This window comes from Populus alba, chromosome 18 (genome assembly GCF_005239225.2).
Source record: "Populus alba chromosome 18, ASM523922v2, whole genome shotgun sequence".
In the NCBI taxonomy this organism is placed as follows: domain Eukaryota; kingdom Viridiplantae; phylum Streptophyta; class Magnoliopsida; order Malpighiales; family Salicaceae; genus Populus; species Populus alba.
The window spans coordinates 15,990,467-16,009,566 of NC_133301.1; the positions used below are offsets into that span (position 1 = coordinate 15,990,467).

Consider the following 19,100-nt stretch of genomic DNA (forward strand, 5'->3'; position numbering starts at 1 on the left):
TTGAGACTTGAAAAAATAGAACTGGATTTTTTTTAATGGTCTATAGTTATAATCCTAAATTATATAGAAAAAATCTAAAATATTTTGAAAAATCAATAATTCATAAAAATCTTCTGAAAATAACATGCAAACTATTTTCTAATTTGGAACTTATTAGAAAAAAAAATAATCAGGGCAAATTTGAGGTTTGTTTTTACTAGTGGATTGACTAATTCAATATTTTAAAAAATTTTAGAATTCTTCAATACCAAGATTAATGATCTGTTAGGAGATAATTAGGTGATTATATTTATTCAAAGATCATGTGGTTTAGATAAAAATAGAACATTAACTTATTAGAACTACTAAGGCTATTCAAAACCATATTGAACATTCATAAATAAGAATAAGAAAATGAAATATTATTACATAGTCGTTAATTTTTTAAGTTTGTGGAATTAGTTGGAATACACGTAAACTGACCTTGACATTCATATTAATAATAATAAAAAAAAAATATTAACTGTCTTAGAGTAAAACCTCTGTAAAGAACGTGATTTATATAATCTTTTTATTAAATTTAAACTGATATAATGATCAAACTTAAAAATTATAGTTATTTTATCAAATTAATTATTTAACAATTTTTTGTTTAAAGTTCATTATTTTTAATTTGTGAAGGTCCCACCTTCCCCCCCCCCCTTGGAGAGACCATTAGTCGAGTGAGACAAATTCACCATATTGGCTAGAGGAATTACATGCTGCTCGACAAGTTTCAACACCCACTACTAAAAAATATGGTAATTAGCAACGGACAATTCCGTTGCAAATACAACTGAAATCCGTTGCTAAAACAATTTAGCAACGGAATTAGCAACGGCACAAATCGGATGCAGATTTGTCGTTGCTGATTTGTTTGCAACGGATAAATCCGTTGCTGATTTCGCAGCAACGGAAAATCCATTGCTTATAAAAAGCAACGGATAATCCGTTGCAAAACTAGCAACGGATTATCCGTTGCTAGTTTGACGAATCAGCAACGGGGAATCTGTTGCTGATTCATGCATCAACAACGGACTCTCCGTTGCTGATGCACGCTGATGCCTGCATCAGCAACGGATAATCCGTTGCTGATGCAGGCATCAGTTGCAATCACCAACGGAGAATCCGTTGGTGATTGGATTATTATATTTTTATTAAATTAATTTTATTTATTTATTAAAATGATTTTTAATTTATTTATTTATTTATTTATGGGTAGTTTACAAATTGTAGAATATATATAACCAACATAAATTAATATTAACAATAATTAATAAAAAAATAGAATAAAAATAATATTCATATTATAAAAATTTAGTTAAACTTGCATTAATACAATTAAGTTCAAATACAAAAAAAACAACAAAAGATACAATTATGGTTCTGGTTGCGAAGACGAACCATGATATTGTTGATCAGGATATAAAAGGTCGAGGTGTAGGTCGATAAATTGGTTGAGATGTGGGACCCATAGATGTCATTATCTGAGGAGCCATATGTGGCGGTATTGATGGAGTCAAAGGTGATGGCATACCTTGATCAATATTTGATGTCCCGCCATGATATCCAAGATTGTTCACAAGATATTCTTGCATGGAATCCATCTGCCGTTTTCATTGCAAAAAATCAAATCATCTTTTTTCTTTATCTCCTCTTGCAATGCTCGATATGATGAACTGGGATATGATGACTCCACCGAGTAGGAATGTGATGAAGAGCTTGGACTAACTATAGATTTTGGCATACGAGGTGCACCATATACCCTACCCTTTGTAACTCCTCCTGAAGCCGCACACCAAGCTGCTCCATCAAATGAAGGATGATTTTCCCGATCAGTTCCATACTTTGAAATCATCTCCATTTTATAATTTTCCTACAAATAAAATACATGCAACAATAAATTAATTTGAATGTTAAATAATACTTGAGTTATATTAAGAAATAATCAAATAAAAATACATACAACCACTTTTTTTTGACTTGTTATCGACGAAGCTACCAGACTGCTTGGTACTTTGATGCAAAGCTGAAAAGACATCATCCCATGGAGGTTCTTTTCCACCAGCTTCCTCTTGCTTTCAAGATTAATAAATATTATAAAAGATAAATTTATAAATTTTAATTCATTATCTTAAGCATAAAAAAAATATATCCTTACCATGTTAGCTCGATATGATGCAAATGACACCGTTCCTCCAGAATGAGTGCTTATTTTGCCCATCTGTTTGGGATAATCGATTCCTCCTAGCAGATTCAGACCTCCTTTGAAATTCAGGGTGGACCAAACATCTTTGATCATTTGATTCCAATCATCATTGTTTATCCAGGTAGGACCTTTATCAAGGCAATCTATAATATTTGTTGTGTTTTCTTTTTGCCATGGCATTCTTGCGAGCTCGTGTCAATTGTTGATTCAAAGCTATCCTAGCCTTATCTTCCCAAATATTACGAACAATCGACTCATCTTCCTCAGAAAAGGAATATTTTTTCTACCAAATAATATATATACCAAGTAAAAAGAGTGCACAAAATTTCAAATTATATAAATAATTAATCATATTGTGTTATCTTGTTCAGAATTTGCAAGAAAATGTAATAAACTAAAGAAATTAAATGATATTAAAGAGTAAACAAGAAATAAGAACAAATTATAACACAAATCAGTCATAGCTATTCAGTTGATAATTTTCATAATGCTACATTAAAGTGATCAAAATTAAAAAATATTATGGCAATTAGTGTTGGTTCTTACCTTAAACTCTCTAAAAAGTTCATCCCTGCACATGGAATCTACTTTTTCCCAAGAGTGCCATGCTCCCTTAAAATTGGACCTCAAAATATCTCCAATTGCACGTCCACATGATGATGCATTATTGAACCTGAAAATACATAATAACAAACTTATATTAAACAAATAATTATACAATAATAAGTAATTTTTTTCATACCTGAAAATATAAACCTTAATCAGTTAGTTATTAAAAAGTTGAACTTACTCTGTTGTTCCATACAAACAAAGCTCTTTTTTTCTTGTTATTGGATCCATTGGCGTGTCAAAACCCTTCCTTTTCACAATTTGATCATAATTGTATGGAGAAGATGTTGAACCGTGATATGATGGAACACCATCTTCATCCTCATCACATACACCTCTCACATTACTACCGTCTCCCTCATCTGCATCTCTAATGTTCACATCATCATCATCACCATCAACTCTCCATGACTCCCATATAAATTATGTCCTCCATAAACAAGTTGGTTATCTCGAGAGAAACCTCCTTGAGTTTGAAGCAAATCCTGAAAACGAAATCCCTCACAATATTGATATGCATCAACCCTCCCATAATCATGTTGAGAAGGATGTGTACTCCCCAAATGAGGTATATAATACTCATTTGTGTTCTGATACACAGGTTGATGAACTGTGGATGCTTTGTTATTATGCCTTGATGTAGTTTGAAATGATTTGGATGAAGTGGACTTGTCACTCCTTGATGTGGACCTGTCACTCCTAGATTCTAATATGGATCCTCGTCGAGGCATACTAAAAACCAGAAAAAATATATACATTATCATATGAATATATACAACATAACAATAATAGCCATCACTCCGAAAAATATTATACTTCAAATAAAATAATTACTGCAACAAAACCAAATATGTAAATAACATCAAGACAATTTCATTAAGCATTCTTTGCAATTACAAAAATCAGCCATGAAGTTTAAATTGTCATAAGCCAATTAACACAAACAATAAAAAAAAGATAAAATTCTAAATAATTAATTAAGCAGAAATCAAAATTTATGAGTATGCTTACCTTAATGTTTGGTCCTATAAATCAAAAGATTGAGTAGGAAAAACCCTTTCTTTCACGCTTCAGCACCTATAAGCAAGAAAACAAATCACAAAATAAAATATAACATCAAAATCACACAATTTAAAGATTGATACTTGAAAGGTTATAAATGGTTTCAAAGGTCAATGAAAATGATTTATGTAATGTGATGCATAACCACACACTTGAATAAAATAATAATAAAACAAAACATTGAAAGCCTAAATATTGTCAAATAATATGAAATCATCCATACATATAATAAAGATAATTCATTACATATACTACGAAATAAAATTAACTTGTGCTACTCATTATTATCATCACTCCTAACCATCACCACCATAACAATCATCCTCATCATCATCATCATCATCTTCTTCTTCTTCTTCTTCTTCTTCTTCTTCTTCTTCACCATCACCATCTTCTTCTGCTTCATCATCTTTGTTTCCCCAATTTATGTCAAGTTGAATCAATTCATGTTGCCCGATTTCTTCATAATGAGATGATTCAACAAGTATATTTGGATCATCAAGTGTTTGAGTAGGAAGGACAAGAGATGGTTGAGAAATCTCATCTGATTGATCAACATCAAATGATCTCACATTGTTTGCATCTTCAATAAATTCACCCATATCAACATTATAACGACTTCTAGCAGTTGTCTTAATAACCGTCCACCATTCAGATGATTTATTACCAGGTGGATATGTATAGTAGACTTGTTGACATTGTTGTGCTAACACAAAATCTTCATTTCCGTGTAGTCGAGATGTATGCTTGATTTCAACCAAACCATTCGAAGGATGCACTCTAATCCCTCGTTTTGTATCATACCAATTACATTTAAACATAAATAACTTGCACTTACTCCCCAAGTATTTTAGCCGAACAACTTCTTTAAGCATTCCATAATAATCACGTTCATCATCATCATAACAACTTCCTTTCACACAAACTCCACTATTCATTGTCTTTTTTAAAACGACCATAACGTTGAGTATGAAATTTAAAACCATTCACATAATACCCATTATAACATTTCACTGAAGTTTGAAGGCCCATAGCAAGTCCAAAGAGCTGATTTTCAATTCCATTAGATTGGTATTCCACCTAGCATAATAGTTAACTCCATAAGAAATAATGATTTAAAAGATATTAATAATATTTTTAAAGTAGCTAATTGACATAAAAATATAAATTAATTTTATTACAACACTTACATTATTTTTAACCAATTTGGAAAAATTGCTTCACATAATTTTTCTATTTCACCATCACTGGCATGTGATTGTTGTGACTTTAGCTCTTGTCGACATTGCCTAAAATTTTAAAATGTTAAAGTTAATAACAAATTATTATAAATTTAATACAAAATAATATTTCATACTTACTCTAAATAAGGCTTCAGTTCTTGACAATTGAATATCACATAGTTATGCGCAATTTGCATTTCAGCATGTGACAACTGCCTTCTATAAAATCTTTTGGATAATTTTTTCCCTGGATAGGAAAAAATAGAGAGACATCCATCTACACTTCTAAGGCCACCATCATCATTCCGTGGAACTCGATTCCAAATTGTTTGCACGTCATCACCAAAATAATGAGATGCAAAATTGGTAATTTCATCAATCAAGTATGCTTCACATATGGAACCCTCAACTTTAGCTTTATTGGTCACTTTCTTCTTCAGATAAAACATATACCTATATCATTTATGTCAATTAGTTTATTTTTAAAAAATCAAAAGTTAATAAAATTAACATAGTATGAAAACATACCGTTCAAATGGATACATCCATCGATATTGAACTGGTCCACCAACTTTTGCCTCGTAAGGTAGATGTATCGTCAAGTGTTCCATGGAGTCAAAGAATGATGGAGGAAAAATCCTTTCAAGTTTGCAAATTATTTCAATTATATTCATCTGCATTAACTCCATGTGCTGGGCATTCAAATTTGTTGAACAAATATCTCGAAAAAATACGGACAATTCAGTTAATGCCTCCCACAGTGGCCTAGGTAAGTAAGGTCGGAAAGCGGTTGGAAGAAGTCTTTGAATGAAGACATGACAATCATGACTCTTCATCCCTGAAACCTTACATTGTGCCTCTTTCACACATCTTGAAATGCTTGAAGCATAACCATCAGGAAATGATAATTCCTTCATCCATGACAAGACTTCTTGTTGTTGTTTCTTGTGTAGACAATAAGTGCCTTTAGGTTTGTAAAACCCGACCACTCATATCTTGTTGCAAATGCAAATTTGGCTTCTGACAATACAATTGAATATCCAATCTAGCCTTTAAATTGTCCTTGCTTCTATTCGGACAATCCATAACTGTATAAAAAATATTGTCAAAGACATTTTTCTCAACATGCATGACATCAAGATTATGACGAATCAAATTTGTATGCCAATATGGAAGCTCCCAGAAAATGCTCTTCTTCACCCAATTATGCTTAACCCCAAAGCCAGGAATTTTATCATTATATGATGAACCTCCATTATGTCCCTCAGTATACATGGACACTTCGTTTAACATTTCCAAACCAGATGGACGAGGTAAAGGAGGGAGCATTTCAATTACTCCTTTCAAAAACTTATCAGATTGAAATCTATATGGGTGGTTCATAGGTAAGAATCGTCGATGACAATCAAAAAATGTAGTTTTCCCTCCATTTTTTAATCTAAAAAGCCTTGCTATGCTCCATACAATAAGGACAAGACAGATTTCCATGAGTACTCCACCGATAACATGCCATATGCTGGAAAGTCACTAATTGTCCACATCAAAAGCTGCCCTTAATTGAAAATTTTCCTTTCTGTATACATCATATGTTTCAACACCAACAGACCACAAATTCTTTAACTCATCAATCAAAGGTCTTAGGAAAACATCAAGCTTTTTACCCGGATTCTTTGGCCCAGGAATCATCATTGTCAAAAACATGAATGGTCTAGTCATGCACTTCCACGGAGGCAAATTATAAACAGTTACAATTACTGGCCAACAAGAATATGTATTTGAAGACATGTCAAATGGACAAAACCCATCAGTGCACAACCCTAACCGAATATTTCTCGGATCTGATGCAAAGCTTAAGTGGACACGATTAAACTCTTTCCATGCCTCCCCATCAGATGGGTGCACCATAACCCCATTATCAGAATTATGAAAATGATGCCATGTCATATCTTTGGCATGATATGGAGACATGAACAGTCTCTGAAGCCTTGGTGTTAAGGGAAAGTATCGAAGTTGCTTCTCCGCCTTATTGGAAACCTTTACTAGTTGGATTTCTAGGTTTGTATCGTGAACTTCCACAAAAATCACAATTTATTTTCATTGCATCTTCCCCATAGTACAGCATACAGTAATTAGGACACACATCATATTTCTCATAACCAAGTCCAAGTGGTCGCATAAATTTCTTGGCATCATAAAAATTTGAAACCAAATTTTCATCATTAGGCATGCAACTTTTTGTAAAGTCAATAAAATTATTGAAGGCATTCTGAGTCAAATTTAAATTTGACTTCATATTGAGCAATTGTACACAAGCAGATAATTTGGATTGCTTGGTACACCCATCCCACAACGGCTCCTCCGCAGCTTTCAAAAGGTTAAAAAATTTAGTTGCCTCCGGATTTGGAATTTCTCCAGCTACCACAGGACTAGACACATTATCATTACAGAATGCATCACCAAACCCCCATTGCATCCATAACCAGATTCCTATATGGATTCTCTAGACAAACATCATTCACAGCATGACTCATTATAATCGATGAAGGTCCAGCCAATATTGGTTCTGCGACATAAGGCTCCCCATGTACAGTCCAATTTTCATAACAAGGTAAAAAACCTTTTGTCAATAGATGTTTACAAACATCATCCTCCTTTAAAAACTTTTGATTTTTTGCACCTCACACAAGGACATCTAATTTTTCCCCCAGATATATTTTTATCAATTGAAAATGCAAAATTGATAAATCTTCTAACACCGGTAATGTATTCAGGACAAAGGCGACCATCCATAAGACGACGATACATCCACGATCGATCATCCATGTTAATCTAATTAACATGACAACACCAATAAGTATTTTTTGAAATAAGCATACTTCTTTAACTACTAGTACTTAAACAATCCTTTAAAATAAAATATGTACCACATGAAAGGCAGAGTTCCAACTACTTGAAAACATTACAATAGGCATGCCCAACAGAAAAATCATGCACGATATAATTAAGCAACCATGTAAAAATAGAGCAAAATAGAACTTACCTAATCCCCAAGAATCAATGGCACAAGGTGGAGGTTTTCTTATTGCAACCCAATTAGATTTAGCCAACTCTATTGGATTATATTGTGATCCAATAAGCCATTCATATTGCTGGAAAAATAAAAAAAACATAAACAGTATGTTACACCCATCAAGTTATAACAATTTCTAGTTTTTAAAACAAATCCAAGTTAAAACTATGAAAAGCAAAAAAGCATATACAAGTTAAAGAATGAAATTTTAATATTTGTTTGGTACTTGTCTTCTCATAACAAATATTTTTTCATTTTAGATATAACCTGAAAATTTTCATTTAATTTAATAGCCCCTGTTTTGATTCCAAGGATGCGTCTGAAAGGGTGGAAAGACATGAAGGGAAATAAAATGCACAGAGGGACCGGATGCTTGCTTTGTGTAAAAAGCTTGAAATGATCCAGAAGACAAGGTCTTCCAGATATGTGCTAGCTAATTGGAATCTGTTGGAATTTAGCAGGAGAAAAAAAGCAGACATCTCCTTTTCAAATGGGAAATCATTACTTGCAATAAAATTCACTAGTTAGTAACTCTTGAATGGGGAACCTTATTTTTTTTTCCTTTTTCTTCAGTTTACCCTTTTGATTTTATGTGGAGTACTCAAGTTCTTGAGATCTCTTATAAATAAAGCACATGAAAAGAGGGGATTTGATTATTAAAAAAACAAAAAAACCTACCTAACTAATTAGAATATGGCATATAATTTAATGACCAAGCAGACTGGTAATTGCTTGATGTCCATAGATGTTGGTTCTCAAAACTCAAGAATTGTTTTTTTTCTTCTTCTTCTTATTATTATTATTTCTATGTTAAACTGGTTATACGTGTGCTCCCATTAACATCCACACAGTACTGTAGTCTTCGGGAATTCCAATATAAGCTTGGAAAAACGAAAATCACCCACAGATAGTGTCCTTTGATGGCTCAACAAATAAAGCAAAAGAGACTGGTGCTATTAATTGTTGCATGTGCATCAATAAATCAAGAATCTTGTTTGGTCTTATTTCTTCCTGAAAAAACGTTGCTTTAGGTCTCTTTTATCTTGAAATTATTCAATCCAATTCTTATTTATTACTACATGAAATGGAAGGAAAAACAATTGACGTCTGTGCTTTAATATACAGCAATACATTCATTAATTGAAAAGATTGCTTTAATTTACAGCAATACATTCAGTAATTGAAAAGATTACAATAGGCATGCCCAATAGACAAATTAAGCATAATCTAATTAAGCAACCATCAAAAAATGGAGCAAAATAGACTTACCAAAGCCCCAATAATCAATGGCCGAAGGTGGAGATTTCCTTGTTGCAACCCAATCAGACTTAACCAACTCTATTGATTTATATTGTGATCCATTAAGCCATTCATATTGCTGGAAAAATAAAAAACATAAACAGTATGTTAAACCCATCCAGCTTTATCAATTGCTAGTCTTTAAAACAAATCTAAGTTAAACTATGAAAAACAGAAAGCATATCCAAGTTAAAGTACCGTTTAGTTTTCATATTTTCATGGCAATTGTCTTCTCATAACAATTTTTTTTTCTTCTAAGATCTAACCTAAAAACAGAACACTTGAGACTCATAACATGATCCATGGTTTCTTCTGTTCAGACTTGAAACGACAGCAAAGATGACTGAAATTAAAGGCTTTTATAATATCATTATATTTTGCATTAATTTGTCGTAATCTAATTATACAATATTATTATATTTCATTCTAATTAAAAACTATCACTTATAATAATAAAAAAATCTATATTCTTTACAGTTTTTTTGTCTTAATGTAAAGAAGTTTACGTTATCTGTGATGAAATAGTTTGTTTCTTTCCATTAAAGTAAAACAGTCACTTCAGAATCCAAACCATTTCTTGTCCTAATTATTTTTTTTAATTTTTTGCTTTATCGATAAATCAGTAGATTGTGCCTACATTAAGCCACTAATTAGGATACAAACAGAATCCAACTAAAAGTAGCAAATGGAAGACAAAAAACAGAACATTTAAACATCAGTACTTAAATATGCATATTTAAATTTTGATACAAGAGAATCAATACACACCACTTAATCAATGCATAGGTATGTAGACTCAGTCAAATGAAATAAACCTAAGGTATCTAACAGGAACCTGAAACACAGAAATCAGTAACCTGATTATGAATCTGCTTAACTTCAAAAAATTATCATGTGAATTTGGTTTGATATTATGATAGAAGAACATCATCAACAATCAATCTTTATGTCTTAACCCAGCTTCGTTTTCAAAACAAAAGGCATCAGATCAGCAGCAGATAAGATCAAACAACATAATGAAGAACTACACTAATGCACTAGTATTGACAGAGATTATGGTAATGTTATAATATTTTGTCGCGCGTATTCATAGAATTCATTCTCCTCTCATGGTTTAAGAACACAAATTACTAAATGAACAAAAAACAAACACTACTCATGGTTGTATCTTGATGTCAGAATACCATGCCCAATCAACTGCTATCAAATTCAATAATACAGTACCTGTAAGACCTAAATTCTAATCTGAAACCCTTCATAACTTTCACTATTTCGAGTGTTATCAAGCTACTTTGACTGGAAAAAGTTAGTTGCTCTAAAAAAATTATGTTGTGACCCGAGAGACAATGGGAGCAAAGGTGATAAAAGCCTTGTTTTGTTTAAAGACAATTATATGCCTAAGGAGATGAGAAAATGTGGAGATATAACATTGGATCTTACAAAACAGGAGTTTGAACAGAAAAAATCATCCCACTTACACGATGATATGAAGGTATCTCATGGGGGAAAACAACTATCTACTGGCAAAAAGAAACCAAAGGGAAGCAAAAAATGATTATAGCTCAACTGCTGGGACATTCAAATATTTATGAACCGTAACCCTAAAAATTAAATTGGGGGTTTTGATAAATTTTCAATTACACATGCTTAATTACGTTATAGATCATGGTAAAAAACATTTCATAAACACCTATATTATCGAATTAATAGCCTAAAACCATTATTCAAAGCATTGAAAAAAAAAAATGTTACCTGTGTTCTTGAGTTACAGGTGACCGAGATCGTTCGACATGATAGAAAAAAAACCTGAGATTGGGAAAGTTGGGTGAAAATTTTTTAGTGCAAGTTAAATTGCAACAAACAAAAACAAAAACAAAAACCATTAATTACTTACCTGAACTATTGAAGAAAACCGTGAAACACCCAACCCGTTTACAATGAGATACCTTAAACCAGCATGTTCGATGGTGATAATGATGGGTCTGGTTCGATTTTGTTCAGATGAAGGAGAAGAATTAGGGATCCTGAAGACGCGAAGAAGATGAAATGTTTGGGAAAAAGGAAAATCAAATCGATGAAGAGAGGGTGATTTTTCTACACTTATGGATCGATGTTCTTAGGGACGAAGGAGATCGACTGGAAGAGTGGAAGAGTGGAAGATCATTAATTTTCACCTGTTGGTTTTGTTCATTTGGTCTCGATCTGTTTGCATCTCGGTGTGGGGGGAGAAGTTGGTGCGGATCGATTTACCAAAGCCAGCAAAGAATAAACGGTTGAGATTTTATCCTTGGAAATGTTATCAACGGTCTTCGTAAATTTGGTTTTATATTAAAATTTAATTAATTATTTTTTACTTAGCAGCGGAAAATCCGTTGCTAAATTCAACGTAAATTTTGCAACGGATTTTCCGTTGCTAAAATCCGTTGCTGATATTAAAAAACTAATATATGTGTAATCCGTTGCAAATCTGATACTGAATTTAGCAACGGAATTATCCGTTGCTAAATTCCGTTGCTAATTGCCCCTCTTTCTAGTAGTGACCCCCCAATACAGTTGAATGTATGTACGTACGTGTATGGATGTATAGAAGATGAGGCATCAGGCACGTACGTATACGTAGGTTTGTTTTCCAAAATCTAGTTCATAAACGAGTCAATAATAATATTATGTCGCTGTGTAGAAGATGTAAACTAACAAATGGGTTTTTCAATGTGTGTGGGTCTTGAATTAAATGCCGCTACCAACAACTACCAGAAAACATTTATTGGATAATAATGGAAAAAAATGGTAATCTTGTTGGTGCATCCAATATCTGTAAACTCCCTCACTCTGCTCCTCATCTTCTTTCTTTATCTTCTTCTTCTTCTTCTTCTTTTTATGAATCCAATCTTCTCTTCTCATTATTGCCTATTCTAGCATAACCGCCCATCAGAGCCAAAGGAGTATTTCTTACACTACTACTCTACCTAATTCCATGCATCCACTTACTCCTTCGGTTATGTTTGAGATCATTTCTTAATCTAATTGATTCTCGAAGCCAACCAGCTTGCTGAATCTCAAACATGACATTTATATGTGGAGTGCTAGAGAAAAAAAATTGTGTTGCAGCTTGCTGTCAGATTTTGTCACACAACAAAGACGACTAAGCAAAATTAACGAAGTTGTTGATCAGTCGAGGCTCTCTTTGCACGAGACTTTGTGATTTTAACCTGCTTTAGTTATTCCTACCTCAAATCGGTTAAATTCATACAATATATACCTCACTACTCTACCTTTGGTTTCTTTATAATCCCCATACGTTTATATATTCTCATCACATCTTTCTTGCCTCAGCTGCATCCTAATTTTGCCTTGGTTCAATCCTCTCTTGCATTTGATATCTCTCTCTTGATCAATACAAGCTATAATAATATCTAAAGGATGGCGAGGAACCCATCAACGAATAAAGTAATAATGGAGATAGAGGCAAGCAAACCATCAGGGATTGTAGAGGGAATAGCGGTGGATGGAACAGTGGTAGGAGGTTTGAGTCCTCTGAGCGAGGCCCTTTGGAGAGACAGAACGAGCACAGAATTCGTAGGAGATGTGTCGGCAAGGCTTACATGGAAGGATCTAACTGTGATGGTTACCCTCGGTAGTGGAGAAACACAAAATGTTTTGGAGGGACTTACTGGCTATGCTGAGCCTGGAACTCTCACTGCACTTATGGGTCCTTCTGGCTCTGGCAAATCCACTCTCCTTGATGCTCTCTCGAGTCGCCTTGCTGCTAATGCCTTCCTCTCTGGAACGGTCCTCCTCAACGGTCGCAAAACCAAGCTCTCTTTTGGGACTGCTGTGAGTATACAAGCTGTTTCTCTTCTAGTTTCATTTCTTCTCTGTCTTTATATATATATGCTCTGCTTTTCTAGCTCTTAATTAACTACCTTTTGTACAATATTAATTTTAAGCAATATCATTATTTATTCCAAGAGAGAAATTACTTAATAAATTAATTATAATACCGTTTTGAACTTAATTAATTAGGCGTATGTGACACAAGATGACAACTTGCTCGGTACTTTGACGGTGAGGGAAACAATCTCCTATTCAGCTCGGTTACGTCTTCCTGATAAGATGCCTTGGTCCGAGAAGCGTGCGTTGGTTGAGAGCACCATAATAGAGATGGGTCTCCAAGATTGTGCCGATACTGTTATTGGGAATTGGCATTTGCGTGGGATCAGTGGGGGAGAGAAGAGAAGGGTCAGCATTGCTCTTGAAATCCTGATGAGGCCCAGACTGCTCTTTCTTGATGAACCAACTAGTGGACTTGACAGGTACATATATATAATTCCATTCTGTTTCCTAACATTTTTCTTTTCTTTTTGATGAGATAATTGTTTTTCGCCTTTTCAATTCCTTCACCAGACTCTAATAATTTTTTTATTATATGTGTGTGTATATATCTATATATATATGTATTTATGTGTGTGTATGTATATATGTATGTGTGGAATTATATGTGTGTGTACGTGCGTGTGTGCCGCAGTGCTTCAGCTTTCTTTGTAACTCAGACGCTTCGCGGCTTATCTAGAGATGGAAGAAACTGTCATTGCTTCAATACACCAGCCTAGCAGCGAAGTTTTTTGAGCTTTTTGATAGATTGTACTTGCTTTCAGGAGGCAAAACTGTTTACTTCGGTCAGGCTGCAGAAGCATACGAGGCAAGAATCCTCGCTCCTTTATATATATATATATAATCTACATGATCATTTAACTCAAACACTGAATGAGCATGCACCCTTCCTTACGTACAGTTCTTTGCACAAGCTGGCTTTCCCTGCCCTGCTTTGAGAAACCCTTCTGATCATTTCCTTAGGTGCATCAATTCTGACTTCGACAAAGTGAAGGCTACTCTGAAAGGGTCCATGAAACTGCGGGTATAGCATTTGCTCTTATTTAATTATTACTTTTCTGTTTTTTTTTCGGTTTTTATTGAAAAATGAGTTGACTTGTACTAGCAACTTCAGGAATTTACAGGCTAGTTTTATTTTAAAGGAGATCACGCGATATTGATTTGCATCTCTCAATGAAAGAACTGATTGCATTGCCTTCGTTTGATCTACTCTTGCCCATTATCTCTCTCTCTAAATTTCACTAGATTTGTTGCTTTAGGCCTGATTGATAATGAATTCTCTTAATTAACTAACTTGTGTTTCTGCTCAGTTTGAGGCAAGTGATGATCCTATAGAGAAGATAACCACGGCTGAAGCTATCAGATCTCTGACTGCTTACTATCGTACTTCTCAGTACTGTTATGCAGCAAGAGAGAAGGTTGAGGAGATATCCAAAGTTGTAAGTGTTTTAATTTCGAGGCGCTCCTCCAGTTTGCAATCTGATCAACATTTTCACAGATTTAATTTTAGCAAAGCCTTGTAATTCTCATACAGTAGCAGCTTATTGCCATCAACTCATTTTTCTCTTTTGTGTACCAATTAAATAGGATTCAAAATTACTAGCTAATTGATGTTGTTGTCGCAGAAAGGAGAGGTGCTAGAATCAGGAGGAAGCCGGGCTAGTTTCTTGATGCAGGCCTTTACTCTGACAAAGCGTTCGCTCATTAACATGTCAAGGGATTTTGGGTATTACTGGCTTCGACTAGTGATTTATATTGTGGTCACTGTCTGCATTGGAACTATCTATCTCAACGTGGGGACGGGTTACAACTCTATACTGGTACTGTTTATGAAATGTATCAATCCTCTGCTCCTAAGCTTAGTTAGTTGTTATTTACGACGAGGAGTATATATCTTCTAACTAAAAATATTTGTTTCTCTGGATTAATCCGGAACAGGCAAGAGGGTCATGTGCCTCGTTTGTCTTTGGTTTTGTCACGTTTCATGTCAATTGGTGGGTTTCCTTCCTTTGTAGAAGAGATGAAGGTAATTAATTGCTTTTTATTTTTTATTTTCTTTACTACTGCTCACAAGTTACGTACACTTGCCTTATCAAAGCTGCTAATTAATAGCGATGGCGCTTGCTGGTTTAATTATTTTTCTTTTCGCAGGTCTTCCAGAGAGAGAGGCTAAATGGGCACTATGGCGTGGTCGCATTTGTGATTAGCAACACCATTTCTGCAATGCCGTTCCTGATAATGATAACTTTTATCTCTGGAACTGTTTGTTATTTCATGGTTCGCCTTCATCCAGGATTTGAACATTATCTTTTCTTCGTGCTGTGCCTTTTTGCGAGTGTCACCGTAGTTGAAAGCTTGATTGATGGCCATAGCCAGCATTTGTCCCCAATTTCCTAATGGGCATTATCATTGGGGCAGGAATTCAGTTTCTATATATATATATAATATATATTCTTCTGTTAATATTTACTTGTAGTAAATAAATAAATTAACCACCCTTACAAACAACTAACTGCATGCTTTCTTCATGTCATTGTCAGGAATATTCATGCTAGTATCTGGATACTTTAGGCTCCCAAATGACATACCAAAGCCTGTGTGGAGATACCCAATGTCATACATTAGCTTCCACTTCTGGGCTCTACAGGTAACAGTGAACCTGCATCCATACATTCGTTCATTTATCGATAACATCCTTACATCTGTACGTAGCTGAAAGCAATTAAAGAGGCATGTCTATGGATGCCTTTCAGGGACAATACCAAAATGATTTGAAAGGATTGCTGTTCGACAACCAATCACCTGATCTTCCCAAGATACCTGGTGAGTACATACTGGAAAACATATTCCAGATTGATGTGCACCGGTCAAAATGGGGTAGATCTCAGCGTCATATTCAGTATGATTGTCATCTACCGCGTCATCTTCTTTATCATGATCAAGATCAGTGAGGATGTTACCCCTTGGATCAGAGGTTTACACAGCAAGGAGAAGAAATGCAGCAGAAGAATGGAACTCAAAATACAACAGTTGCTCCTGATGGTCTCACCCACTCACCTTCTTTGAGGAATTATGTTGCCGATCATCCAAATAAAAGGTAGATCAAGGAATGCCAAAAATTAAAGGATCATTGTATCATGCTCAATTTCTTCCAGTTTAAACAGAGGATATTGATATTGATATTACTACCACTACTACTTGTTAAATATATAGAACAAAGTTATGTTTCAACCATGGGGAGCAGGTTGATGATGACAAAAATTAACTTTTGTCTGTGTAATGTGTACTTACAAACCAAAGGCTTTGTCATATATAATGTGCATTTGGCAATGCGAATTGTGCGTTTGTGAATCAAACGCATTACCAATTTCAATAAAGTGAAGGAAGGGAAGGGATCCTGAATCGTTTAATATTCTGTCAATGTGGATAGAAGAAAACATAAACTTGAAATGGCCTCAAACTCGGCCATACATTGCACAAGTTAGAATGCTGGCCCCAAACCTAGACTGTTTGTTAGGATGGGATCTTTCAATTTAAGGTCTTGTGATTTTTGTGCTCAACTTTATACCATTTAAAAAAATTATTGCTAAAATTATGTCAGAATATTGTTGTTTGTATTTAACTTGTGAACTGGAATGCCAGGCCAATGTTGGAGACAATCAAACCTTCCCCGTTTGGAATATAGCGGAGGCAGGCTATTTTGCTTCTCAACGTTACATTACAAATTTTATACTTATAAAACTAGATGAAGTTTCAATTAGTCAAAATAAGAATAACTTTCGTCAAAAAACGACAAATAAGAATCGATAAAAACTCCGGAGAGCCTCAGCGAAATAATAAGATATCACAGCTTAGAAAAATATCAATAAGAGAATAGTGTGGATAATGGAAATGTGTAACTTGGTCTCTATTGTTTTTGTTAACTCCCGGGTACTCAAAATGTTAAATTTATGCTCTAGGAAAATTCAGTTTTTTTTTTTATATAAAAGTAAATTAGATTTAATAAAAAAAAAGATGCAAAGAGCGTAGCTTTACCATTTTTCCGTTAGGGTTTGAGTTTACTGTATTAGGGTTTGAGTTTTGAGGTTCAAGGTATGAGATTTTAAGATTTTAGAGTTCGGAGTTAGGATTTAGAGTTTCGGATTATGGTATAGGGTTTTAGTTTTAGGGTTTAGGTTTTTTAGGTTTTTGGGTTTGGGGTTTAGGGTTTGGGGTTTGGGTTCTGAGTTTGGGGTTTGGCTTTTAGGTTTTGCGTTTTGGGTTAGGGTTTTGGTTTTACGGTTTAGCTCCTACGAAGTCCTCGTGTTGCACCCACTTTTAAGGGTTTAGGGTTTAGGGAGGGTTTGAGGAAAAAATGGGTTCGGAGTTTGGGATTGGAATTCCTTTTAGTTTAGGATTAGGGACTTTAGGGTTTTCCCAACGGGCTAGGTTAGGGGTTCGTTGGGGTTTAGGGTTTGGGTTGGGGGTTATTAAGGGCTTAGATTTTATTTTTCCTTTACAGGATTTTAGATTTTAGGGTTTGGGGTTTGGGGTTTAGTTTAGGTTTTAGTTTAGGCGTTTAGGTTGATTTTCCTCGGCTTTTGGGTTTGGGGTTGCGTTTCGGGTTTAAGGGTTTAGGGTTTTTAAGGTTTTAGGCTTAGGGTTAGGCTTTTAGGACTTAGGGTTTAGGGTTTAGGGCTTTAGCGGTTTATGGCTTATAGAGGGGTTTAGGTTTCGGGGTTTAGGGTTCATAGGGTTTAGGTGTTTTCTGTTTAGGGTTTCAGGTTTAGGGACCCCCGAAGGGTCGTGGCGTACCTGGTAGAGAGCGCTGCGCTCCGCATAAGCCGGGGACGGGTTCGACGCCTTGCGCTTGTATCCCCTCGTAAGAGCCTGGGGTCAGCAGGAGTTTCGTCCCCGTACTGGGCGGTGACCTTATAACCCTACGCACGCGTTTTGGGTTCTCGGGCAGTGCCTTTCCCTTCTTATCCAAAAAAAAGGTTTAGGGTTTATAGGGTTCAGGGTTCAGGGTTCAGGGTTCGGGGTTCAGGGTTCGGTTTGGGGGTTCGGGGTTCAGGGTTTGTTGGGGTTCCAGGTTCTGGTTGGGGGGTTTGGTTTTGGGGTTTGGGTTTGGGGTTTGGCTTTTAGGGTTAGGTTTAGGTTTAGGGATTTTAGGGTTTAGGGTTTAGGGGTTAGGTGGGTTTAGGATTTAGGGTTCTAGGGGTAGGGTTTGTTTAGTTTAGGGGTTTAGGTTAGGGTTAGTTTAGGATTTAGGGTTTAGGGTTAGGATTTAGGGTTAGGGTTTTAGGTTGGGATTAGTAGGTTTATTTAGGGTTTTAGGTCTTAGTTTTAGGGGTTTAGGGTTTAGGGTTTAAGGGTTTCTTGAGGTTTAGGGGTTTTTAGGGTTTAGGGTTTTAGGGTTTAGGGTTTAGGGTTTATTAGGGTTAGTTTAGGGTTTAGGGTTTAGTTTTTTAGGTTTAGACGTTTAGGGAGACTCCCCAGCGGTTGGCGTACCGAACTTAGGGATAAGAGGTCCGTTTCGACGCTGGGTTATCCCCTAGGTGTTTAGGGTTTAGGGTTGCCTGAGTTTACAGGAACTGGGTTTAGGCGTCCCCGTAGGGTTTAGGGTGGCCCAGCGTTTAGGGTTCGGGCCTTGGCCTTCCCTAGTGGTTTAGGTCCAAAAAAAGGTTTTAGGGTTTTAGGTTTTCAGGTTCAGGCGTGGGTTCAGGGTTTAGGGTTTAGG

General features: G+C 35.2%; 1 long non-coding RNA gene and 2 pseudogenes across 1 annotated transcript; 1 reads left to right on the top strand and 2 right to left on the bottom strand.

Annotated features, from left to right (window-relative positions):
* Positions 1 to 3,247: 3,247 nt before the first annotated feature.
* On the bottom strand, positions 3,248 to 11,280 carry LOC140954918 (uncharacterized). Its single transcript, XR_012168572.1, has 5 exons — positions 11,243 to 11,280; positions 9,461 to 9,569; positions 8,162 to 8,270; positions 3,848 to 3,913; positions 3,248 to 3,568 (listed from the first exon to the last, which is right to left on the bottom strand). It is a non-coding gene; the product is annotated as an uncharacterized lncRNA (long non-coding RNA).
* LOC140954984 (uncharacterized) lies at positions 6,088 to 7,569 on the bottom strand (annotated as a pseudogene).
* A 1,548-nt stretch (positions 11,281 to 12,828) lies between the features above and the next one.
* LOC118029064 (ABC transporter G family member 11-like) lies at positions 12,829 to 16,650 on the top strand (annotated as a pseudogene).
* The last annotated feature ends 2,450 nt before the right edge of the window (positions 16,651 to 19,100 follow it).